Source organism: Pecten maximus, chromosome 17 (assembly GCF_902652985.1).
Source record: "Pecten maximus chromosome 17, xPecMax1.1, whole genome shotgun sequence".
Classification (NCBI taxonomy): Eukaryota; Metazoa; Mollusca; class Bivalvia; order Pectinida; family Pectinidae; genus Pecten; species Pecten maximus.
In genome coordinates this window covers 6060326-6086968 of record NC_047031.1, presented here as the reverse complement: position 1 = coordinate 6086968, position 26643 = coordinate 6060326, and the positions used below count along the sequence as shown (strand labels likewise).

At 35.3% G+C, this 26643-nt stretch overlaps 1 protein-coding gene and 1 long non-coding RNA gene across 4 annotated transcripts in view; one reads left to right on the top strand and one right to left on the bottom strand.

Annotated features, from left to right (window-relative positions):
- LOC117315989 (nephrin-like) overlaps window positions 1-26643 on the bottom strand; it is a 402896-nt gene that overhangs the window by 40332 nt on the left and 335921 nt on the right. The window lies entirely within an intron of this gene.
- LOC117315993 lies at window positions 97-21358 on the top strand. The gene is made up of 7 exons (XR_004529800.1): window positions 97-421; window positions 881-1162; window positions 2750-3043; window positions 3402-3535; window positions 4113-4200; window positions 20788-20869; window positions 21271-21358. It is a non-coding gene; the product is annotated as an uncharacterized LOC117315993 (long non-coding RNA).

Here is a 26643-nt window from a genome sequence, read left to right as displayed (position 1 = left end):
AAAAAACTATGCTTACTGTAACAATACACAATAAAAATGACATTAATCCTTCAATGTTTGACTCATCAAATTCACTTTAATTGTCCCCAGTTCCACCTCTTATCACAATGATGAGGTACCTGAATGAAAGTGATATATATCAACCAGTCGAAACAAGTGACATCAGAATCGCAGAAGATTTCAGTTTGGTGCTCAGCCTTGACATCAGCAGCAACCCCAAATCTAATGTAATTTTGTTGAATAACCAGAAAACAGTTGCGATAGGGTACAGTTTCTAACACTGCTGGAAAATACAATGTTGAATCAAAGAATCTTCAGTGTAACCACACAGGAAGGTATGGCGTCAGGGCGACCAACTTCGTCACTCAAAATAGAAGCAATGTCAACCCCGAGATGAAGCAGTTTGGACTTCAAGTTAGTTGTAAGTATGATGATGCTCTTTAGTTGATTTAAATAAAAAAAATGTTATTTCTAAATTCCAGAAACATTCCGTTGATGTTGATGCTGACTTACTCGAGAACGTACTCCAGGAATCAAGAATCACTTGATATCTGACATACTGAAATTATACCTGATAGCTTATATATTTGATCAAAATTATTTAAAAAATCTGAGTTTTTGGCTCACTGAAATATCTTCAAATTAAAAACAGAGAAATAACCATCTTTATATTTATTACTTACATATGTCATATGTTGTGCAATGATTCGATATGAAATCAGTTTTGCTTTTTGAATTTATAAAACTCCAACCTTTGAATTTTAAGGACTTAATTGTAGAGACAAATATGTGATCAGTGAATTGAATAGGAAGACTTCCATTATGTATTGTTCAGGGGGATCGAGACATGCACAGCTCCAATTGTATGTTAATGACCTAGGTACCCCACGAAGACTTGGGTCTGCCAATAATGTAATTGGATTGGCAGGGAGAAAGGATCAGACCATCCCATTCAATATCACAGTGATAGCCAACCCAGTGCCAACTGGCCAATGGTCCAATGGTGTGAGGACCCTTCCTGTTCTTCCAAACAACAACTATACGTATACTGTCAGGGGAAATGTCCAGGTCAGGTCTGTGAACGACTACCGAAAATATCATGTTAACATTACTAACGGTTTACAAGGGACATTGACAGTCACATTCCAGATTCGCCCTGAAGGTAAAATATCTCAAAATATCTTTTCATTGTTGTTTGTTTGTTTGCTGAGTTTTATAGCTGCTCAGGTTTATTTTGATTTGGTTCTTATACTGTATTGAACAACTAGCAGGAAACAACTGATGAAATCACAGTGACATGAATAACTTATAGTGACCTACTTAACTTGCAGTGACCTTATTAAGAGCACAACGACATGATCATCTCTCAGTGACCTAATTTGATTCACGTTGACATGATCTACTCACAGTGACCTAATTAACTCAGTGACCTAATTAACTAACAGTGACCTAATTAACTCACTGTTTCCTAATTCAGATCACAATGACCTTATTAACTCACAATGACATATCAATTCACAGTGACCTAATTTGATTCATGGTGACATGATCAACTCAGAGTGACCTAATTTACTCTCATAGTGTACTTAATAACTCACTTTAACCTAATTAAGTCAGTGTCCTAATTCAGATCACAGTGACCTTATTTAAGGACAGGGTCGTCCCATGATCAACTCACAGTGACCTGATTAACTCTTACAGTTTGCTTGGTTAGCTTACTTTAGCCTCAGTGCACTGATTAATTCAGTGACATGAATATCTTACGTTGACCTATTAGCTCAATGTTACCCTGTTAATAACTCTCAATGACATGATTACATTAGCAATGACCCTATTACTAACTCACAGTGACCTAATTAAATCATAATGACCCTATTAATAACTCAGTGACCTGATTAGATCAAAGTTCCTCTATTAATAACTCACAGTGACCTGACTAGCTAAGTAATCAGCTCACAATGACCCTATTAATAACTCAGTGACTCAATTAGCTTACTAACCACAATAACAAGTTGCAGTGACCTAATTAGCTCAGTAACCACATTAATCAGCCACAGTGACCTATTTTCCAATGACACTATAATAATAACTCACAGTGACCTGGTTAGCTCATGGTGACCCCATTAATAGCCCACAGTGACCTGATTAGCTTACAATGACCCTATTAATAAATTACAGTGACCCTACTAGCTCAGTAACCACATTAATTAGCCACAGTGACCTGATTTGACAGTCACAGTATTAATAACTGACAATGACCTGATTAGCTCACAATGACTCTATTAATAACTCATAGTGACCCTACTAGCTCAATAACCACATTAATCAGCCACAGTGACCTGATTTGACAGTCACACTATTAACTGTGAGTGAATTTATTAGCTCAGTAACCACAGTGACCTAACTTAATCACAGTGACTCTATTAATAACTTGCAGCCAACTGATACAATCTGATAAAATTGCAAAAAACAATAGATATGGGTTTGCTATCAAAAATAATATTGCCATTTTTTTTTAAATGAAAAACTCAATTAAAGGACATTGAGCACTATAATAACTTACAAATGATAATATTATAGTATGAGTACTTTGATGTGTTTTAGCACTGCTACTTTAAAATATGATTGTTTTACATCATTGCACTAATCTGTTAAATCTAGTATTGCACAAAAAATTTGAGAGAATGAAAATTTGTGAAATATTTTTTCTATCACCATATATACCTTTGTTGCTTTCCCTGCATTATAGATGTACCAGATAGACCGATCAACTTTAGTACATCAGATGTGGGATCTGATAATGTCAGGGTCATGTGGACACCAGGATTTGACGGTGGGAATCCACAGCAATTCCATGTTGACATTATGGCAGTCGGCGAAGAATGGGTTACCGACACATTGAATATCTCTGATGAAGGTCAGGGAGTACCGATGACACACACACTTGAGGGACTCGCCCCTTCCACTGACTACATCATCAGACTCAATGTCTCTAACAAAATCGGAAAGGGAAATTCCTCGGAGATAAGTGTCCGGACTTTAGGTAAGTTTTCTTTTCATTGTTAAAGTCCATTGTTGGGTCATATATATCATTTCTACAGCACTTCAGTCATTTCTACAATATTTCAGTCATTTCTACAATATTTTAGTCATTTCTACAATACTTAGTCTTTTCTACAATATATTGTAAAAGTGACAAAATTACTTTAGATATGACCAAAGTATATATACTTTGGTCATATCTAAAATAGTTTTGTCATTTTTACAATACTTTGGTCTGATGTATATATTTTTTGTCACAAAATGTAAAAATATTCACCAAGAAAAGAAATGTACACCATATTCTCTCAAATATGATGATATTGCTTTTGTAAATTTCATGGCCCTGACTTTATTTCCAGCGCTCCCGCCGCCAGCCGCCCCCCCCCCCAGTCCAACTTGACTGTCATCATAGTGGTGATTTTTATAATCCTTCTTGCGGTTGTCGCCGGGATCTTCGGTCTCCTGGTGTTTAAGCAGAAACGGAATCAACAAGGTAATTATGATATTGTATGTCAGTTTGCAATTTTGACCGGTGAACACACAATATACCTAAACATAATGTTGACTTGAGTGTCACAGATTGTGCCCAAATGTTAGTTTGGCATAATGTTGTCCATTTTACATTGGTGTATCATAAGTTTTTTTCCAATGAAAATTGATGTAATAGGATTCAATACTTGGTCCATTTTAAGATAAAGACTTAAAAAAACCCTGGAAACTTTGGACAACTTCAGGGCTTTATTTGAGGGCTTTCTTAGGCTGTTAATGCCAAACATTCTCAATTGAAATTATCAGATTTAAGCCAATTTTCCAAATTTGGCAATATACTCCCAAAAAAATCTTTCCCAATTCATCAGTTTTCTTCCAAAAATGAGACAAAAAGGCCACAGGCCAGTGAGAAAAAGCCATTATATGTATACATTTTCTGCTTACATAATTCTATTATATAGTTATATATAATTTTTTTGCAAAATTGTACTGTGATATAAACAGGTACATGTATACATATATAGTTTTTGTCTACGTAATTCTATTGTCATTATACACATTTTTTATTGTCATTTCACCAGGTGGCGCTAAAAAACTAGGTGGTGGTACAAAACATGAATTTGCAACCACAAAACAACGAATACGCTGTGGTATCAAAACCACCCAAAGGTAGGTTGATATGGTACAGTTTAAAAACCGTCCAAAGGTAGGTTGATGTGGTACAGTATAAAAACCACCAAAGGTAGGTTGATATGGTACAGTATAAAAACCACCCAAAGGTGGGTTTATATGGTACAGTATCAAAACCACCCAAAGGTAGGTTTATATGGTACAGTATAAAAACCACCAAAGGTAGGTTGATATCGTACAGTATAAAAACCACCCAAAGGTAGGTTGATATCGTACAGTATCAAAACCACCCAAAGGTAGGTTGATATGGTACAGTACAGTATCAAAACATTTTAGACAGTTTATCTATCTTATTACATCAATCAAACCTTAAACAGTGACTTAGGTTTTATTTGGTTTTGATTGGGCTCAATCAAAGTTTTCTTGTGTTTGGAACTCACTTGAATTTTTTTTTGTGTGTTTTGGACTCAATCAACATTTTATTTTTTGGGCTCGGTCAAGTTTTTGTTGTGTTTTGAACTCAGTCAAGTTTTTCTTGTGTTTTGGACTCAGTCAAGGTTTTCTTGTGTTTTAAACTCAGTCAAGGTTTTCTTGTGTTTTGGACTCAGTCAAGGTATTTTTGTGTTTTGGGCTCAAAAGAGGTTTTCTTGTGATTTGGACTTGACTAAGGTTTTCTTGTGTTTTGGACGCGACCAAGGTTTTTCTTTTGTGTTTTGAACTCAATCAAGGAATATTTGTGGTTTGGACTCAATCAAGGCATTTTGTGTTATGGACTCAATCAATATTTCCTTGTGTTTAGGACTCAATCAAGGTTTTCCTGTGTCTTGGACTCAATCAAGGTTTTCTTGTGTTTTGGACTTAATCAAGGTATTCTGTGTTATGGACTCAATCAAGGTTTTCTTGTGTTTTGGACTCAATCAAGGTTTTCCTGTGTTTTGGACTCAATCAAGGTTTTCTTGTGTTTTGGACTTAATCAAGGTTTTCTGTGTTATGGACTCAATCAAGGTTTTCTTGTATTTTTGGCTCAGTCAAGGTATTTTTGTGTTTTGGACTCAAAAGAGGTTTTCTTGTGTTTTGGACTCAATCAAGGTTTTCTTGTGTTTTGGACTCAATCAAGGTTTTCTTGTGTTTTGGACTCAATCAAGGTATTTTTGTGGTTTGGACTCAATCAAGGTTTCCTTGTGTTCAGGACTCAATCAAGGTTTTCCTGTGTTTTGGACTCAATCAAGGTTTTCTTGTGTTTTGGACTCAATCAAGGTATTTTTGTGGTTTGGACTCAATCAAGGTTTCCTTGTGTTCAGGACTCAATCAAGGTTTTCTTGTGTTTTGGACTCAATCAAGGTTTTCTTGTGTTTTGGACTCAATCAAGGTATTTTTGTGGTTTGGACTCAATCAAGGTATTTTTGTGGTTTGGACTCAATCAAGGTTTCCTTGTGTTCAGGACTCAATCAAGGTTTTCTTGTGTTTTGGACTCAATCAAGGTTTCCTTGTGTTCAGGACTCAATCAAGGTTTCCTTGTGTTCAGGACTCAATCAAGGTTTTCCTGTGTTTTGGACTCAATCAAGGTTTTCTTGTGTTTTGGACTTGACTAAGGTTTTCTTGTATTTTGGACTCAATCAAGGTTTTCTTTTGTTTTGGACTCAATCAAGGGTTTCCTGTGTTTTGGACTCAATCAAGATTTTCTTGTGTTTTGGACTCAATCATCAAGGTATTTTGTGTTATGGACTCAATCAAGGTTTTCTTGTGTTTTGGGCTCAGTCAAGGTATTTTGTGTTTTGGGCTCAAAAGGGGTTTTCTTGTGTTTTGGACTTGACTAAGGTTTTCTTGTGTTTTGGACGCGACCAAGGTTTTCTTGTGTGTTTAGGACTCGATCAAGGTTTTCTTGTATTTTGGACGCAATCATGGTTTTTTTTTTGTGTTTTGGACTCAGTCAAGGTTTTCTTGGGCCTTGGACTAAACCAAGGTTTTTCTTTTGTGTTATGGACTCAATCAAGGTTTTCTTGTGTTTTGGGCTCAGTCAAGGTATTTTTGTGTTTTGGACCCAAAAGAGGTTTTCTTGTGTTTTGGACTCAATCAAGGTTTTCTTGTGTTTTGGACTCAATCAAGGTTTTGTTGTGTTTTAAACTCAGTCAAGGTTTTTCTTGTGTTTTGGACTCAGTCAAGGTTTTCTTGGGTCGTGGACTAAACCAAGGTTTTTCTTTTGTGTTATGGACTCAATCAGGGTTTTCTTGTGTTTTAGGCTCAGTCAAGGTATTTTTGTGTTTTGGACTCAAAAGAGGTTTTCTTGTGTTTTGGACTTGACTAAGGTTTTCTTGTATTTTGGACTCAATCAAGGTTTTCTTGTGTTTTGGACTCAATCAAGGTATTCTGTGTTATGGACTCAATCAAGGTTTTCTTGTGTTTTGGGCTCAGTCAAGGTATTTTTGTGTTTTGGACTCAAAAGAGGTTTTCTTGTGTTTTGGACTCAATCAAGGTTTTCTTGTGTTTTGGACTCAATCAAGGTTTTCTTGTGTTTTAGACTCAATCAAGGTATTTTTGTGGCTTGGACTCAATCAAGATTTCCTTGTGTTTTGGACTCAATCAAGGTTTTTCTGTGTTTTGGACTCAATCAAGGTTTTCTTGTGTTTTGGACTCAATCAAGGGTTTCCTGTGTTTTGGACTCAATCAAGATTTTCTTGTGTTTTGGACTCAATCATCAAGGTATTTTGTGTTATGAACTCAATCAAGGTTTTCATGTGTTTTGGGCTCAGTAAAGGTATTTTTGTGTTTTGGGCTCAAAAGAGGTTTTCTTGTGATTTGGACTTGACTAAGGTTTTCTTGTGTTTTGAACTCAATCAAGGAATATTTGTGGTTTGGACTCAATCAAGGCATTTTGTGTTATGGACTGAATCAAGATTTCCTGGTGTTTAGGACTCAATCAAGGTTTTCCTGTGTTTTGGACTCAATCAAGGTTTTCTTGTGTTTTGGGCTCAGTCAAGGTATTTTTGTGTTTTGGACTCAAAAGAGGTTTTCTTGTGTTTTGGACTCAATCAAGGTTTTCTTGTGTTTTGGACTCAATCAAGGTTTTCTTGTGTTTTGGACTCAATCAAGGTATTTTTGTGGTTTGGACTCAATCAAGATTTCCTAGTGTTCAGGACTCAATCAAGGTTTTCCTGTGTTTTGGACTCAATCAAGGTTTTCTTGTGTTTTGGACTCAATCAAGGTATTCTGTGTTATGGACTCAATCAATGTTTTCTTGTGTTTTGGGCTCAGTCAAGGTATTCTTGTGTTTTGGGCTCAGAAGAGGTTTTCTTGTGATTTAGACTTGACTAAGGATTTTCTTTTGTGTTTAGGACTCAATCAAGGTTTTCCTGTGTTTTGGACTCAATCAAGGTTTTCTTGTGTTTTGGACTCAATCAAGGTATTCTGTGTTATGGACTCAATCAAGGTTTTCTTGTGTTTTGGGCTGAGTCAATGTATTTTTGTGTTTTGGACTCAAAAGAGGTTTTCTTGTGTTTTGGACTCAATCAAGGTTTTCTTGTGTTTTGGACTCAATCAAGGTTTTCATGTGTTTTGGACTCAATCAAGGTATTTTTGTGGTTTGGACTCAATCAAGATTTCCTTGTGTTCAGGACTCAATCAAGGTTTTCCTGTGTTTTGGACTCAATCAAGGTTTTGTTGTGTTTTGGACTTGACTAAGGTTTTCTTGTATTTTGGACTCAATCAAGGTTTTCTTTTGTTTTGGACTCAATCAAGGTTTTCTTTTGTTTTGGACTCAATCAAGGGTTTCCTGTGTTTTGGACTCAATCAAGATTTTCTTGTGTTTTGGACTCAATCATCAAGGTATTTTGTGTTATGGACTCAATCAAGGTTTTCTTGTGTTTTGGGCTCAGTCAAGGTATTTTTGTGTTTTGGGCTCAAAAGAGGTTTTCTTGTCTTTTGGACTTGACTAAAGTTTTCTTGTGTTTTGGACGCGACCAAGGTTTTCGTGTGTTTAGGACTCAAAAGAGGTTTTCTTGTGTTTTGGACCCAATTAATATATATTTGTGTTTTGGACACAATCAAGGTATTTTGTGTTTTGGACTCGATCAAAGTTTTTCCTGTGTTTTTGGCTTAATCAGGGGATAGTGCGACTATGAAGAAATTCACCTGATTTTTGATCACAAAAAAATATATTGGTGTCACATTTTATTGTGAATTAATACAAGAAAACCAGTCCCTGTTTTGTTTTGATTTGTATTTTACATTGATAACTATTTAGTCCCTTACTAGTGGAGTTAGGGACAGACTTGAGATTCCCTATTCATTCCTTTGTGTACATATATACCATGGTTGAGTGGTAAGGTGTCCCTACCCTTTATTACTAGTCTTTCACCTCTTCATGGTGAGTTGGAAACCTACGTAGGGCAGCTGCCAGGTACTGATCGTAGGTCGGTGATTTTTCTCCAGGTGCTCCGGCTTTCCTCCACCTCCAAAACCTGGCACATCCTTAAATGACCCTGGCTGTAAATGGGATGTTAAACAAAATCAACCAAACCAGATATAGCGAAGTGTACACATAGGGATTGAACGATGGTTTGATTGTATTTACACTGGTATGAATGCAACGGGATACAAACATATTCCATGTAGCGTATTAGCTTAAGTTGAGACTTAAATTTGAAGTTAGCTTTGAGACTTAGACTTAGCAATTGAATTTGAGTCTTACTCTTCTTTTTTTAGCCCACCATCATCAGATGGAGGGCTATTCAAATCGCCCTGCTTCCGTGGTCCATGATCCGTCCATCCGTAAACAATTCTTATTATCTCTATTTCTCAGAAAGTACTATAGAGATCTTTCTCAAAGGAGGTGGTGCATAGGAGGGTTAAATCGGCCCACAGGGATTTTTGTTCCCGGAAACATATTTAGCTCACCTTCGTCCGTCAACATTTGCTTCAAATCGCTACTAGTCAAAAAGTTCTTAATGGATTTTGACCAAATTTGGCCAGAAACATCTTTGGCAAAAGGGGAACAGATTTTGCATAAATGGTGACTCTGACCTCCGAGAGGCCAAAGGGGCGGGGCCCAATAGGAGAAATAGAGGTAATTCCTTTAAATCGCTACTAGTCATAAACTTATGAATGGATTTGAACCCAATTTGGTCAGAAACATCCTTGGGGGAAGAAGAACAGATTTAGCATAAATGGGGACTCTGACCCTAAAGGGGCCAAAGGTGCGGGGCCCAATAGGGGAAATAGAGATAATTCCTTTAAATCGCTACTAGGCATAAAGTTATGAATGGATTTGAACCCAATTTAATCAGAAACATCCTTGGCAAAAGGAGAACAGATTTAGCATAAATGGGGACTCTGACCCCAAAGGGGCCAAAGGGGCGGGGCCCAATAGGGGAAAAAGAGGTAATTCCTTTAAATCGCTACTAGTCATAAAGTTATGAATGGATTTGAACCCAATTTAATCAGAAACATCCTTGGCAAAAGGGGAACAGATTTTGTATAAATGGTGACTCTGACCCCCCAGGGGCCAAAATGGCGGGGTTCAATAGGTGAAATATAGGAAATTCCTTAAAATCGCTACTTGTTATTAAGTTATGAAGGGATTTGAACCCAATTTGGTCAGAAACATCCTTGGGGAAGAAGAACAGATTTTGCATAAATGGTGGCTCTGACCCCGGAAGGGCCAAAGAGGCGGGGCCCAAAAGGGGAAATAGAGGTAATTCCTTTAAATCGCTACTTGTTATAAAGTTATGAATGGATTTGAACCCAATTTGGTCAGAAATATCCTTGGGGGGAGAACAGATTTTGCAAAAATGGTGACTCTGACCCCAAAGGGGCGGGGCCCAATTGGGGAAATAGAGGTAATTCCTTGAAATCGCTACTAGTCATAAAGGGATGAATGCATGTTCATGGCTCTGACCCCGGAAGGGCCAAAGAGGCGGGGCCCAAAAGGGGAAATAGAGGTAATTCCTTTAAATCGCTACTAGTCATAAAGTTATGAATGGATTTGAACCCAATTTAATCAGAAACATCCTTGGGGGAAGAAGAACAGATTTTGCATAAATGGTGGCTCTGACCCCGGAAGGGCCAAAGAGGCGGGGCCCAAAAGGGGAAATAGAGGTAATTCCTTTAAATCGCTACTAGTCATAAAGGGATGAATGCATGTTCTAAAAACAATTCTTGAGATCTTTCAGACCTTAGAGAGTCTGGACTTCATTAATCTTTAAAGCAGTTAGGATTCCCACACTATAACCATATATAGCATTGTTTGAGATTTACAAATAAAACAAATTGAATATGAACAATATTTTGACATTTGGTCTGATCCAACCAGGTGAGCGATACAGGCCCCATGGGCCTTTTGTTTTGTCAAAAGCATAATATCCTCGATTATGTGGCAGGAATTAATTTCCATTCCTCAATGTATATATTATTTTTTTGGTGATTTCATTATTTCCCCATCAAACTGCATAAGAAGCTAAGGTTATGACCACTTATTATTATAGAACACATTTGTATTTCCTATTTGTGAAACAAATTCACCCCATTTGTTTAAGGTTTAATTTTGTATATGAATCATCACGCTCTGTGACACTAAAATTAAGTTTTATTTTTAGAAATAATCTATGGATATTCATAAACATTTAATGAAACAAATTTATTTGGTGAATTACTGGATATGCCACAATTTTATTATGTTAAATATTATGTTATGTCAATACACCCCCAATTTTGGACAACATATCAAACAACTGAAAGTACTGAATAATAGAGGCAAATGCTAAAAATCCAACAAAACTAACAATGCAATCAGACTTTACTGCTTGTGTCAGACAGGGTGCTCCTTTTTAATCCTTGTTTTTATAATACAATTTACTTCATGACCTTTCTTTGTATGCAAAAATCTGTTGTTATCCAGTAATTTTTGATGATTTTTTTTTGGTTGTGTATTAAGATTAATATGCAAACATGTTTTTTAAAAGCAAGATCTGATAGTTCTCTAACGATTATTACATTTTATCTACTTAACTAGAGGGTGACACCTGAAGGATGTCACAAATGGAATGAAGTGCAGTAAGGGGCGATAACTTTGTATGAGCACGTTTTGTCAAAATCGATCAATATCTAAGTTTCGACCAATAACAAGACGTTAAGGCAACAAAACCCATAAAGTTGAATTTGCATTACCATTATACCCCAATTTATCAAATCGAATTGAAATCGAACAATATCTACATTTCGACCAATCAGAACCCAGGAATAGGCAGTCATTTTGTTTAATTGTGAAAGTGAGGCTACGAGAGGGACCGATGTCCTATGATATGTACCTAACATACAAAATTTCATCAAAATCAGACGATATCTGAATCGAGACCAATCAGAACCCAGGAATTTGCGGTCATTTTGTTTAAATATGAAAGTGAGGCTACGAGAGGGAACGGTGTCCCATGATTTACCTACATACCAAATTTCATCAAAATCAGACGATACCTGAATCAGGACAAATTTCCTAGAAATATAGGGATTTACTCAATCACATGTAAATCTTCATGATTTTATGGGAATTAGCTCACCCCAATTTCAATCTTGGAGGAAAAGTTGATTAAAATCAAAATTAAAATATTTCAGAAGTTTGCAAAAAATCTGGTTTTTACATCACGTGTAGAACTATTCAAGATATTTATATTTAAGTGTTACCACCCTACTATATTGTAGGAAAATCCGGAAAATCACAAAATATTACTCCTCAAGCCTTATAACTCCCCGTGTCCTGCCTCACAAACAAACATGGAAATGGTGTCAAAACAAAATTCTGCCACTAGATTAAATATTGCACTATAAATCTATGCTAAAATTTTCTCCATATCTGCAACAGCTAAGTCAGGAAAAAATATTAAGCAACAGTCCTGAAATTTCAATATGTACTACATTCGTGTACAACGACCCGGAAGTATAATTGTGGTCTGAGGCCACATGGTGCGATGAAACTCGCGATCCATCAAACGCTTGTAAACACCTGTTGCCGAGACCGCATTACATAAAACGTCAAAATGACTATGAATTTGGAACGAGGGGTTCCGAGTGACACACGCTTCGGATTAGACTACAGTAGTTCCACTCGTCATATTTAATTTCTCGACACGCTCAACGCCGGCCGTAATCAGATTTTTTGTTTCAACATAATTTATTTGTTCATACATTTGAATTGGGAATTTTCAAGTAGAAAATTGGGAAAAATCACACTTTTTGTTATTGGGAATGGGTCCGTTTAACGGACCCAAATAGATGGGTGATAAAGCCCTGCGCCCCCGGGGCGTTTATTAGAATAAATACGGTATTTAATTCCTTGATATTGTCAAATAATCTCTATAAAACCTTTTGTAGTCAATTAAAATAAATCTAAGTATAAATTGACTTAAGAAATATATTAAATATGGTACAAATTAGTTCAATGTCATTTTTCTAAGTTTGAATTTGTCAGATTTGGTTTCTCGCACCTTCTTTCCTTTGTCGTATGAAAACGAAAGGTTTAATAAAATATGTAACAGGAAATATGGTATTTGACGGAAAGATATTTCAAAATTTACTGACTTTTACCTGTGCACAGATGACATTTCCAAGGAGAATATTGCGTAAACTTATGATTATCAGATAAATTCTATTAATCTTTTAATTTGGTTATTTTCTAAAATACCTTTTGTATGAAGCTAAAATTATTTTAAAATCAAAATATCAAAACAAATTATGTTACATTGATAACATGATTTATAACCTGAAATTCCTGAATTTAACTTAATGTGACATATTAATTTAAGTTGTTTTAGTATAAATTTGTTATAACAGGTTTCTCCCAACCCATATAAATTGCAAATAAGTTAATAAATTTATAACTGACATTATTTTATTGTAATTTTGTTTGAACAGGTTTCTCGCACATTATTTTCTTTGGCACATGTATGTAAACAAATGTTAAAATATGTTGAAATAGTATTTTAGGTAAAGATATTTGAAAATTTACTAATTTCTACCTGCGTGGAGATAACATTTTGAAGAAAAACTATCTTTTATGTGTATATGTCAAATAATGTTCTATAATACATTTTTGAATATGTTGATATTAATTAACATTCAAAATATAAAACAAATCCAACATGGTTCCACACCCTAAATTAGTTAATTTAACTTAATTCCACAAAATAACATTATTTTAGTATAATTTTGTCAGAACATGGTTCTCATACATTGTTTTCTCTGGCACAAGTAAGCGAAAGGTTTAATATGTTGTATGGTATTTGTGGCAAAGAATTTGAAAATTTACATTACGTTGTTTATTCAAATAAAAAGATGAAATAATTTGACCCTGTCCAAGAGACATTATTCAAATAGAAAAGATGAAATAATTTGACCCTGTCCAGAGACATAATCTTAATCAAGGGCAGATTAGCAATCTCTATTTAAAATTATAAACATTTGAATTTATAATGGACTATTTCATTAAAAGCCTGAAAAATTATTGAACACATTGTTGATAAAAAAAATTATATGATGTAAAGAAAACAATGAATCTACATATGTAGTTTAAATTGGCCTTTCAAAATGTAAAATGTCACACAAGCTGTACTCATTCAATATTTCATGCTGAAACCTATTTCAACTCTGAAGATTTTTATTTTTAATCAATTCATGTGATGTAGTCAGGTGACAGAACCCATGGAACTGTCCAGCTCCCTGTACTGTAACTGTTAGGTTCAATTTAGATAGTTTTACAAAATTAATTGAAATATCAGTCCTGTAGAATCTATCAGTCGCCTGTTCTGCATCAACTTGTTATGATTCTATGTAACCGCTCACATCCGCTGTAATGTTCACCGATAATACAAGCGTACATTGTACGTACAGCAACATGGAAGACGAGCCGAGTTGGAGACTCTAGTAAGTCTATCTTAGTGTGTGATCGCTAAAAATCAAAATTTATTCCATCTCTCTTCCCTAAAGGTAATGCATATATCACAGGAGTTACAAAGCTGAATCTGAGTAACCTGGAATGTATTCGTTCACGAGAAAGTGTCCGAGAGCACACGGTTCTGTGTACATTTGTCACATCAATCTGGAGATTTCCGTTGTTATTTTTAGACGTAATACGATGAAAAAAATCCCTGACGAAGCTAGTCACAAACAAATACAGAGACTATCTAAATCTGAAAATTGGAGACAATGTACAGTAAATGTCAAATAAACGGGAACTATTCTTCGCGCATATTTACCGTCGTTTGTTTACATCAACGTCAACAAACAAGTTTACTTACCGTCAGCTAAAACCGCGAGGCTTCGGGAATTTGCTTGACATTCTGAACGCTGGGTTGATTTTTCGCATGCATGTTTGTGAAAAGCGACATACAATGATCGTGACAAAGCATCTATATCCTGGAGCATTGCCTCTGATGTTGAAAAATAACAATATATACTGGCAGTGACAGTAAAATACAACTGGACCCAGCTCATCGAGCAGTTCAATCAGTAGCGGCTAGCACAACAAACTTTCGTGACGAGTTCAGGTTGGGCGTTACGTCATCAAAACATGCGCTCGTCTGCTATCAAAATACCCCTGTCGAGTGGAAAAATACTGAGAAGGTCGAAAAAATAGGCCATATTCAAAACAATATTGTGACCGTTCTGATAAAGATATCGAAAAACTAAACAGACGATTTTCTTCAGGAAACATTTATCTACTTATATGTGCATTGTATATATTTCTGGATTTTTTTTTCGAATTTTGAGGGCGGTTTTAACAGAACCTCTTAGTCAAAATGACGATTTTGGCGTGTTTGACCCAAAATATCTCCATAACTAGATTTTTCCCAGATATACCGAATATGTCAGGACGTAGATCACACCGAGTTTTACAAGTGTGGAAAGTGTCATCAAGAAGTTACGGACAGTTTTCTTTGCCCTCAAATCGCTGATATATGCTGCTAAATAGGCAGAAGTAGCCGTGTATACATTACGTTCCGTAAGGAACGATAACTCCGTTATCGCCTCCTTACTGCACTTCATTCCATACTAGAGGGTGACACCTGAAGGATGTCACAGATGGAATGAAGTGTAGTAAGGGGCGATAACTCTGTGTGAGCACGTTTTGTCAAAATCGCTCAATATCTAATTTTCGACCAATAAAAAGAATGTGTTGTTCGTAAAGGCAACAAAACTCATGAAATTGAATTTGCAGTCCCCTAATACCCTCATATATCAAATCGAATTGAAACTGAACATTATCTACATTTCGACTAATCAGAGGCCGGGAATTGGCGGCCATTTTGTTTAAATGTGAAAGTGAGGCTACGAGAGCGACCGGTGTTCAATGATGTACCTATATACCAAATTTCATCAAAATCAGACGATATCGGAATCTGGACCAATCAGAGGCCAGGAATTGGCGGCCATTTTGTTTAAATGTGAAAGTGAGGCAACGAGAGGTACCGTGTCCAATTATGTACCTATATATTAAATTTCATCAAAATCGGACGATATCTAAATCCGGACCAATCAGAGGCAAAGAATTGGCGGCCATTTTGTTTAAATGTGAAATTGAGGCTACAAGAGGGACTTGTGTCCAAGGTGTTCCTACATATCAAATTTCATCAAAATCGAACAATAACTAAATTTGGACCAATCGGAGGCCAAGGATTGGCGGCCATTTTGTTTAAATGTGAAAGTGAGGCTACAAGAGGGACCGGTGTCCAATGATGTACCTACATACCAAACGTCCTCAAAATCGAACAATAACTCAATTTCCACCAGTAATTAGAAGCCTCTGAGTACCAGAGGTCCCGGGTTCAATCCCTAGCTGAGGCAGTGATATAAATTTAATTAATCATGCGCTCTGTTACATTGGCCCATGTAGGGACATGGGGAAAATAATCAGGATTGCTCCACAAGCATCACTGTTACTCCTGTAAACTCGAGGACGAGTTCTTTCCTGGAGGGGAAGTATGTAACCCTGATAAATACTGGCCGCAACATACCGCTCGGCTAGAGAGTTCTTCTCTATAGCTCGATTGGTTGAGCGTAAGACTTGTAAGCCAGAGGTCCTGGGTTCGATCCCTAGCGGAGACAGTGATTTAAATATAATTAGTCATGCGCTCTGTTACACACTCACAGTATTCTAATCAATAAATAGTGACATGCCATCTAAGATTTTAAAATGTCATATATGATGTAAAAATCCTGTGTCCAAAATTTACGGGTTCACAAAGTGGGCAAAATCAACCAGTATTCAGCCTATATATGGATTATGAAATATCCAATCAGTCATTTTGAGTTTGTTATAAAACATTGAATAATTATTCAGTAATCATTTCATTATTACTGATAATCAATTTTATATATGAGACCAGATAAGCAAGTTATCTCCCTTAAATATCTTTGCCAGATCACAAATAAGGTAATTTGCAAGTTTTAAATTTTAAATGAATTTGAGCTAAAATTTATGTAAATGAAGCTTAATCAAGTGTAAACAATCATGTTTTCTTTTAAATCAATTTTTTAAACCTCTTATGAGGCAGCAGTGTACACCAGTTAGGCAGGTTTCTGAAAAATAAGTGGTATATCTTAGTTAAGGCCGGGTAGTAGTTGGTGACTACCTCACTGAACAACATGCAGGAGGCCTTTTGCATGTCATCCAGGACACAACCAAAACAGCACTGAAAATAAATGACATGTCTTACTCTTAACTATGTTTGTTTTGCTATGTTTGCTGGGATTATCAACCCGTGAACAGCCATTCATTTTGAGGTAGGGTCTCCTTGTAGTAGCTGGTGACTACCTCACTTAAGAACATACAGTATAGGAGGCCTTTCACATGCTATCAAGAGCATATTGTTTTCACATGTAAATAAAAAGTTGAAATATGTTGGTATGGTACAGTATTGCAGGTAAAAATATTTGAAAATTTACTCTTGTTTACCTGTTTGTAGATGACATTTTGAATCAGAATATTTTGTAAAATAGTGATAATTTAATATTGGTAATTCTTTAAGTTTGTCGAGTAATATTCTATAATATCTTTTGCAATAAGTTGAAATTGATTTCAAAAGCCAAAAAAAAAATACACTACATGTTTCCACACCCAAAGTAACTGAGTTTAACTTAATGCAACATAATAATTCACAATATTTTAGCATAAATTTGTCAGAACAGCTTTCTCGCACATTGTTTTCTTCGGTGTATGCGAGCGAAAGGTTTAAATATGTAGGTATGGTATTTGAGGCAAAGATATTTGAAAATCCAATAATTTTCCTGTGTGCAGATGACATTTCGAAGACTATTTTGTAAAATTGTAATGGTTGAATTCTGGTTACTCTGATTTTGTCAAATAATTTTCTATAATACCATTTATAATAAGTTGAAATGAATTTTAAATCAAAATATTACAAAAAAAAATAACATAACATGTTTTCACACCAAAATTAACTTAATTTAACTTAATTCGACATAATAATTGACAATATTTTAGCATAAATTTGTCAGAACAGCTTTCTCGCACATTGTTTTCTTCGGTGTATGCGAGCGAAAGGTTTAAATATGTTGGTATGGTATTTGAGGCAAAGATATTTGAAAATCCACTAATTTTCGTGTGTGCAGGTGACATTTCGAAGAATATTTTGCAAAATTGTGAGAGCTGAATTCTGGTTACTCTGATATTGTCAAATAATTTTCTATAATGCCTTTTCTAATAAGTTGAAATGAACTTTCAGTCAAGATATTACAAAAAAAAAGTAACATTACATGTTTTCACACCAAAATTAACTTAATTTAACTTAATTCGACATAATAATTGACACTATTTTAGCATAAATTTGTCAGAACAGCTTTCTCGCACATTGTTTTCTTCGGTGTATGCGAGCGAAAGGTTAAATATGTTGGTATGGTATTTGAGGCAAAGATATTTGAAAATCCACTAATTTTCGTGTGTGCAGGTGACATTTCGAAGAATATTTTGCAAAATTGTGAGAGCTGAATTCTGAACGTGTTCAAAGGCATAGTCTCAATCAAGGGCATGTTACAGACTTTAATTTTGAGTTACAAGCATTTGAATATAATAGATCAGAATACTATTTCATTAAACATTTCAAAATGAACTAATTGAAAAAAAGTTGCTGATAGTGATAATATGAGGTGAACCAAATAATTGAAATAGTTGGAACTGGCCTTTCAAATTGTAAAATGCTACACAGTCCGACATTATTCAATATTTAATTCAGAAATCTATTTCAAATCTTGAAATTTTCATTTTTAATCTATTGATATGATGTAGGCCTACTGCAGTATTGTACTGTACTGTACAGTAGTGTAGTGAGGAAGTTTCCAGCCCGCAGTGTAGGTGGTTCAATTTAAATAGTTCTACAAAATTAAATGAAATCCAAGTCACACTTAAGTCGCCGTTCTACAAATGTTTGTATTTTTTTATAATGTTCATCGGTTATGCTAGTCTTTCTTCTGAGAGTAGGTAGCAAGACAGATGTGCCCGAGAAAGGCATCCCTTCACCGCGGGACTCTAGTAAGTCTATGTCAGTATATGATCGGTAAAAATTAAAATTCATTTCATTTCTCTTTTCACATGGTAATTCATATATCAGAGAAGTTGCAAAGTAGTAGTCTTGTGTGTGTGTTCGTTCAAGAGATAGTGTCCGAGAGAACACGGTTCTGTGTACATTGTCACCTCAATCTGGAGATTCCCGTTGTTATTTTTAGACGTAAACAATCACAGAGTCGAAGCTAGTCACAAACAAATACACAGACTATCGAAATAGTTCTATCAATCAATTTGGAGACAAAGCAGGCCTATCACTACAGTAAATATCAAATAAACAGGAACTATTCTTCGTGCATATTTACCGTCGTCTGTTTACATCAACGTTAACAAACAAGTTTACTTACCGTCAGCGTTAGGCCTACGAGGCTTCGGGAATTTGCTTGACATTCTGAACGCTGGGTTGATTTTTCGCATGCATGTTTGTGAAAAGCGACATACAATGATCGTGACAAAGTATCTATATTCTGGAGCATTGCCTCTGATGTTGAAAAAATAGCAATATATACTGGCAGTGACAGTAAAATACAACGGAACCCAGCTCACCGAGCAGTTCAATCAACAGCCGGCTTACACAACAAACTTTCGTGACGAGTTCAGGATGGGCGTTACGTCATCAAAACATGCGGTCGTCTGCTATCAAAATACCCCTGTCGAGTGGAAAAATACTGAGAGGGTCGAAAAAATAGGCCATTTTCAAAACAATATTGTGACCGTTCTGATAAAGATATCGAAAAACTAAACAGACGGTTTTCTTCAGGAAACATTTATCTACTTATATGTGCATTGTATATGTTTCTGGATTTTTTTTTCGAATATTGAGGGCGGTTTAAACAGAAACTCTTAGTCAAAATGACGATTTTGGCGTGTTTGGCCCCAGATATCTCCATAACTAGATTTTTCCCAGACATACCGAATATGTCAGGACGTAGATCACACCGAGTTTTACAAGTGTGGATAGTTTTTATCAAAATGTATCGAGCCGTTTTCTTTGCGCCCAAAGTGCGACTATATGCTGCTAAGTAGGCAGAATTAGCCGTATCTACATTACGTTCCGTAAGGAACGATAACTCAGTTATCGCCTCCTTACTGCACTTCATTCCATACAAATAAAAGAAAATTTCAAGAAGGTAAATTTTTAACTGATAATTTTGTTAAAAAGCTGTAATTACACTTTTTATTATACAAATTCAAACTAAACATACGTTTTTATAAAATATAACATCACATGAGACTATCAATGCAATATGAAATTTATCAAGTACTTTTGTACGAGAAATATATTACAGAAATCATGTTAGGTGGCGCTGCGTATACAGCATTTGCCAATTTTCGTTTTAGTGTCTAAAATGACATGTATTTGGTAAAAGTCTATCATAATATCATGCATAAAATAATTCGGCCTTGGGCTGCCATGCACCCTCTCCTTTAATATGTAGGCTCCCCTTTGTCCCTAGTTGTGAATATTAACTTTTGAAACCATTCTGAAAATAATATGGCCGACAGGTAGCCATCTTGGATTTGACCATTGCAGTTAGTTATCGCTATTTCTTAGAAAGTACTGAAGGGTTCTATCTCAAAATTGATATCCAGGTTCCCCTTGGTCCCTATTTATGCATATTAACTTTTGGAACCATTCTGATATCAAAATGTCCCACAGGCAGCCATCTTGGATTTTTACAATTGAAGTTTGTTATTGGTATTTTACAGACGGTACTGAAGGGAACTTTCTAAAATTTCATATGTAGGTTCCCCTTGGTCCACTCGTATTGCATTTTTGGACCAATTTGAAAACAACATGGCTGACAGACAGCCATTATCGCTAAATCTCAGACTTCATATATAGGTTCCCCTTGTTTGAAAAGTACTGGAGGGATTGTTCCTTAATTTACACAGATTAGTAAGAGGAAGGGAAAAATAGAGAGAAGATTAATCTAACATGGAACCTATAAAGATCATTCAAAGGCGGGCGCCAAGATCCCTCTGGGATCTCTTGTTTTTTTTGCTTCGTATTCAACCTTTAGATTTTCTTAACGATCATTCTATATTGTGTTTTCCACCAGGTGGTGCTTCAAGAAATGAAGTATAAACAACAGATGCCAATGCTGAGTATGCAGTCGTAATCAAAACCATCAAAAGGCAAAGGTAAGAATTATACACGCTCCAGGTCTGATCGATATATCATGTATATTTACCTACTGCAAAGTTTGTTTTTCTGGTGGTTCTTATTTTGGTTGTTTAACGAAAGAAGTCAATTTAGCAAATTATAATCAGGAGCATCTTTGGTCCTTGGGCACTCAGTTGATGCTCAGCTAGGGGCTCCCGCAAAATACAGAACAAAATAAAACCAAATAGAAAAAAAAAGATAATAATAATTTTTTGTAAAAACTGGTCTTGGACTAAAACTGGTCATAACTCTTAAGTAGAACTGACCCACTAAAATATCACTTACATCACCATTTTTAAGTTTAAGGACCAACAAACCAAACACTTTTTGTATGTTTGATAAACAGTTACCTGACCTGTCTGGTGATATTTTTTACCAGGTGGCGCTGCAAAAAATAACATCGTGAGCACAGACAACGATAACAATGAGTACGCTGTTGTATCAAAACCGCCCAAAGGTAAAGTTACAGGTATGTGTTGTATTAAAACTTGTACATAGTCTAGATTGGTCTGTATGTTAGGGTAAAGTTACAGATATATGTTGTATTAAAACTTGTACATAGTCTAGATTGGTCTGTATGTTAGGGTAAAGTTAAAGGTATATGGTGGTATTAAAACTTGTACATGGTCTAGATTGGTCTGTATGTTAGGGTAAAGTTACAGGGATATGTTGTATTAAAACTTGTACATAGTCTAGATTGGTCTGTATGTTAGGGTAAAGTTACAGGTATATGTTGGTATTAAAACTTGTACATAGTCTAGATTGGTCTGTATGTTAGGGTAAAGTTACAGGTATATGTTATATTAAAACTTGTACATAGTCTAGATTGGTCTGTATGTTAGGGTAAAGTTACAGCTATATGTTGTATTAAAACTTGTACATGGTCTAGATTGGTCTGTATGTTAGGGTAAAGTTACAGGTATATGTTATATTAAAACTTGTACATAGTCTAGATTGGTCTGTATGTTAGGGTAAAGTTACAGGTATATGTTATATTAAAAATTGTACATAGTCTAGATTGGTCTGTATGTTAGGGTAAAGTTACAGCTATATGTTGTATTAAAACTTGTACATAGTCTAGATTGGTCTGTATGTTAGGGTAAAGGTACAGGTATATGGTGGTATTAAAACTTGTACATGGTCTAGATTGGTCTGTATGTTAGGGTAAAGTTACAGGTATATGTTATATTAAAACTTGTACATAGTCTAGATTGGTCTGTATGTTAGGGTAAAGTTACAGGTATATGTTATATTAAAACTTGTACGTAGTCTAGATTGGTCTGTATGTTAGGGTAAAGTTACAGGTATATGGTGGTATTAAAACTTGTACATGGTCTAGATTGGTCTGTATGTTAGGGTAAAGTTACAGGTATATGTTATATTAAAACTTGTACATAGTCTAGATTGGTCTGTATGTTAGGGTAAAGTTACAGGTATATGTTATATTAAAACTTGTACATAGTCTAGATTGGTCTGTATGTTAGGGTAAAGTTACAGGTATATGGTGGTATTAAAACTTGTACATAGTCTAGATTGGTCTGTATGTTAGGGTAAAGTTATAGGTATATGTTGTATTAAAACTTGTACATAGTCTAGAATGGTCTGTATGTTAGGGTAAATTTACAGGTATATGTTGGTAGTAAAACTTGTACATAGTCTAGAATGGTCTGTATGTTAGGGTAAAGTTACAGGTATATTTTGGTATTAAAACTTGTACATAGTCTAGATTGGTTTGTATGTTAGGGTAAAGTAACAGGTATATGTTGGTATTAAAACTTGTACATGGTCTAGATTGGTCTGTATGTTAGGGTAAAGTTACAGGTATATGGTGGTATTAAAACTTGTACATGGTCTAGATTGGTCTGTATGTTAGGGTAAAGTTACAGGTATATGTTATATTAAAACTTGTACATAGTCTAGATTGGTCTGTATGTTAGGGTAAAGTTACAGGTATATGGTGGTATTAAAACTTGTACATAGTCTAGATTGGTCTGAATGTTAGGGTAAAGTTACAGGTATATGGTGGTATTAAAACTTGTACATGGTCTAGATTGGTCTGTATGTTAGGGTAAAGTTACAGGTATATGTTATATTAAAACTTGTACATAGTCTAGATTGGTGTGTATGTTAGGGTAAAGTTACAGGTATATTTTGGTATTAAAACTTGTTCATAGTCTAGATTGGTCTGTATGTTAGGGTAAAGCTACAGGTATATGTTGTATTAAAACTTGTACAAAGTCTAGATTGGTCTGTATGTTAGGGTAAAGTTACAGCTATATGTTGTATTAAAACTTGTACATAGTCTAGATTGGTCTGTATGTTAGGGTAAAGTTACAGCTATATGTTGTATTAAAACTTGTACATAGTCTAGATTGGTCTGTATGTTAGGGGTAAGTTACAGGTATATGGTGGTATTAAAACTTGTACATGGTCTAGATTGGTCTGTATGTTAGGGTAAAGTTACAGGTATATGTTATATTAAAACTTGTACATAGTCTAGATTGGTCTGTATGTTAGGGTAAAGTTACAGGGATATGTTGGTATTAAAACTTGTTCATAGTCTAGATTGGTCTGTATGTTAGGGTAAAGTTACAGCTATATGTTGTATTAAAACTTGTATATAGTCTAGATTGGTCTGTATGTTAGGGTAAAGTAACAGGTATATGTTTGTATTAAAACTTGTACATAGTCTAGATTGGTCTGTATGTTAGGGTAAAGTTACAGGTATAAGTTGGTATTAAAACATGTACAGTCTAGATTGGTCTGTATGTTAGGGTAAAGTTACAGGTAGATGTTGGTATTAAAACTTGTACATAGTCTAGATTGGTCTGTATGTTAGGGTAAAGTTACAGGTATATGTTGTATTAAAACTTGTAAATAGTCTAGATTGGTCTGTATGTTAGGGTAAAGTTACAGGTATATGTTGGTATTAAAATTTGTACATAGTCTAGATTGGTCTGTATGTTAGAGTAAAGTTACAGCTATATGTTGTATTAAAACTTGTACATGGTCTAGATTGGTCTGTATGTTAGGGTAAAGTTACAGGGATATGTTGTATTAAAACTTGTACATAGTCTAGAATGGTCTGTATGTTAGGGTAAAGTTACAGGTATATGGTGGTATTAAAACTTGTACATAGTCTAGATTGGTCTGTATGTTAGGGTAAAGTTACAGGTATGTGTTGGTATTAAAACTTGTACATAGTCTAGATTGGTTTGTATGTTAGGGTAAAGTTACAGGTATATGTTGGTATTAAAATTTGTACATAGTCTAGATTGGTCTGTATGTTAGGGTTAAGTTACCGCTATATGTTGTATTAAAACTTGTACATAGTCTAGATTAGTCTAGATTGGTCTGTATGTTAGGGTAAAGTTACAGCTATATGTTGTATTAAAACTTGTACATGGTCTAGATTGGTCTGTATGTTAGGGTAAAGTTACAGGGATATGTTGTATTAAAACTTGTACATAGTCTAGAATGGTCTGTATGTTAGGGTAAAGTTACAGGTATATGGTGGTATTAAAACTTGTACATAGTCTAGATTGGTCTGTATGTTAGGGTAAAGTTACAGGTATGAGTTGGTATTAAAACTTGTACATAGTCTAGATTGGTCTGTATGTTAGGGTAAAGTTACAGGTATATGTTGGTATTAAAACTTGTACATAGTCTAGATTGGTCTGAATGTTAGGGTAAAATATGGTAAATATAAAATATGAACATCATGAACAGACAATATAGTATTTATCATTGTTTAGGCTATAAGAACCTAAACAAGACAACCATGGCTCTCATATTGAGGACATAGCATTACTTGGATTTAAATAGATTCACAAGCTGGGTGCTATTGATTATTCAAGTAAAAGCTTTAATTTATGATTTAATCAATACCCTGTAAAAATTCAATGTATTGATGGACTAGCTCTTTTCTTTTACAAAGTATTACACTGCTCCATCCGCCAATCAAAAGCAACATTATGAAAAGTGACATCATTTTTAGCTCACCTGGACCGAAGGTCCGGTGAGCTTATGCCATGACACGGCGTCGGTCGTTCGTCCGACGGTCGTCCGTCCTTCAACATTTGCTTCAATTCGCTACTAGTCAAAAAGTTCTTGTTGGATTTTGACCAAATTTGGCCAGAAACATCCTGGCAGAATGGGAACGGATTTTGCATAAATGGTGACTCTAGCTGACCCCTGAGGGGCCAAAGGGGCGGGGCCCAATAGGGGAAATAGAGGTAATTCCTTTAAATCGCTACTTGTCATCAAGTTATGAATGGATTTGAACCCAATTTGGTCAGAAACAGGGGAACAGATTTTGCATAAATGGTGACTCTGACCCCCGAAGGGCCAAAGGGGCGGGGCCCAATAGGTGAAATAAAGGTAATTCCTTTAAATCGCTACTATAGTCATACAGTGATGAATGCATGTTCTATAAACAATTCTTGAGGTCTTTCAGACCTTAGATAATCTGGACATCATTAATCTTTAAAGCAGTTTGGATTCCCATACTATAACCATATATAGCATTGTTAAAGATTTACAAATAAAACAAATTGAATATGAACATTATTTCGACATTTGGTCTAATCCAACCAGGTGAGCGATACAGGCCCCATGGGCCTCTTGTTTTATGTTATGCTCTTATAAAATACAAAGTAAATTTCTAAGCCAATGAAAATGCTTGTTACAAACGATATTAGATTAATGATAAATAAATGCTTGAACTATAGCTAATGAAATAATTAACGAGTAGATTCCTTGAGTTAATTACTAGCATGGATAATGAGTCTCTTATTATTTTTTAAAGGTCAGGAAACAATCTATGAAAATAGTGCTTCTGCAAAATCAGGTGCAGGGAAGTCGTCCAAAGAACCAAAACCAGGTCCCTCACGGGTGAGAATTTTGTACTTCATTATTTTCCTTCCAAAAGTGATTAAGGACTGTGTTGAAATTTAAACATGATTATTAGATATTTTCAGCATCTAAGTGACACAGATATCTAATAAGCACTTTACTACCAATGCATTTCAAACATTCTCATGACAGTATTTTCTTGCTCTTAAATGGATATTGTGATCTAAGCTGTTATAGTCAGTATTCTACCATCTTGTATTACGGTCCATTTGTAGTAACTGGTAGCTACCTCAATAATCGATATAGAACTAGCTGTATAGGTAATTTCTCTGAAAAACAAAACCAGTGTCACAACTAGCCCAAGGTCATCACTCCCAAACCACAAGACAGTAATACTCCAAAACCACAAAACAAGGGTGATGTCATATCTAACCAAAGGTCATTACTCAAAAACCACAAAACAAGGGTGATGTCATATCGAACCAAAGGTCATTACTCCAAAACCACAAAACAAGGGTGATGTCACATCTAACCAAAGGTCATTACTCCAAAACCACAAAACAAGGGTGATGTCATATCTAACCAAAGGTCATTACTCCAAAACTACAAAACAAGGGTGATGTCACATCTAACCAAAGGTCATTACTCCAAAACTACAAAATAAGGGTGATGTCACATCTAACCAAAGGTCATTACTCCAAAACTACAAAACAAGGGCGATGTTACATCTAACCAAAAGTCATTACTCCAAAACCACAAAACAAGGGCGATGTCACATCTAACCAAAGGTCATTACTCTAAAACTACAAAACAAGAGTGATGTTACATCTAACCAAAGGTCATTACTCCAAAACTACAAAACAAAGGCGATGTCACATCTAACCAAAGGTCATTACTC